Here is a 1,314-nt window from a genome sequence, read left to right on the forward strand (position 1 = left end):
GCACGGCATGGCGTGGCACAGCATGGCATTGCATGGCACGGCATGGCATGGCACTGCACAGCAGGGCATGGCACCAAACGGCACGGCACTGTATGGCATGGCATTGCACAGCATGGCACTGCACAGCATTGCGTGGCATGGCACGGCATGGCACGGCACTGCACAGCATGGCACAGCACGGCACTGCACAACATGGCACAGCATTGCATGGCATTGCACGGTATGGCACGGCACGGCACAGCACGGCGTAGCGCAGCCCGGGCACGGCACGCCGGACACTTGCCGTCCCCACGGCTCGCCGCTCGGTCCCGGGCATCCGCTCCCGCCTGGCAAGGGGMGGGGAGCCGCAAAGCCGAGCTCCGGCTCCGGCTCCCTTTTGGTGCCAGCGAGCGCCGCCAGCCCCAGCGCGGCCGCAGCAGCCGGGAGGCCGGGTGATGGCCGCTGTCCCGGTGGGACGACCCTCATCTCCACCGTGCCGAAGCAGAGCCTGAGGCGCGGCGAGCGGCGGCTCTGCCCCGGGGCCGTGGGAACGGCGCTGCCGCCGGCTGGCAGCCGGCGCGGGATGAATCACGGCGGGCTGCGGCGGGCGCCTGGCCACATCCTGCGCCGCCGGGAGCCGGGGCAGGTGATGGAAAGTCTGTCTCAGCCCGGCTCGGCGGCCTGGGGCATCCCCGTGCGCGCCCGCGGGCATCCCGGAAAGGGACGCGGCGGGCCGGCGGTGGGCACGGCCGGGGGGGCGCCAGGGGAAGCCGGGGGGGGGTCTCCCGGCACCGCTCGCTGCCTGCAGAGGAGGAGGAGGAGGAGGAGGAGGAGGAGGAAGGAGGTTCCTCTCCTGCTGAGCCTGTGTGACCGGGGCCTGCTGGGACGTGCCAGCCGTTTGCGGGCGCGACGCTGGGGGCGGCGAGCAGCGCGGTGCCGCGGGGGCTGGCGGGTGCCCTGGGAACGGCTGCTCCGAGGGCAGCCCCAGGCGCTGCCGCGGAGCCGGGCTGCTTCCGCCCCGGGGCCGCCTCGCGGCCCCCAGCGCCGTGCGGGTGGGCAGGGGCAGGTAACGGGGTGCAGGCAGGGGACGGGTGGCGGGAGAGCTGCAGGAGGTGCAGGCAGGGTGCAGCTAAGGGGGTGCAGGCAGGGTGCAGGCAGGGTTCAGCTAAGGGGGTGCAGGCAGGGTGCAGGCAGGGTGCAGGTAAGGTGCAAACAGGAGGTGCAGGCAGGGTGCAGGTAGGGTGCAGATGGGAGGTGCAGGCAGGGTGCAGGTAGGGTGCAGGCAGGGGAGGTGCAGGCAGGGTGCAGGTAAGGTGCAGATGGGAGGTGCAGGCA

Source organism: Rhea americana, unplaced genomic scaffold (genome assembly GCF_003343005.1).
Source record: "Rhea americana isolate MKP2758 unplaced genomic scaffold, rheAme1 scaffold_203, whole genome shotgun sequence".
NCBI classification, from domain to species: Eukaryota; Metazoa; Chordata; class Aves; order Rheiformes; family Rheidae; genus Rhea; species Rhea americana.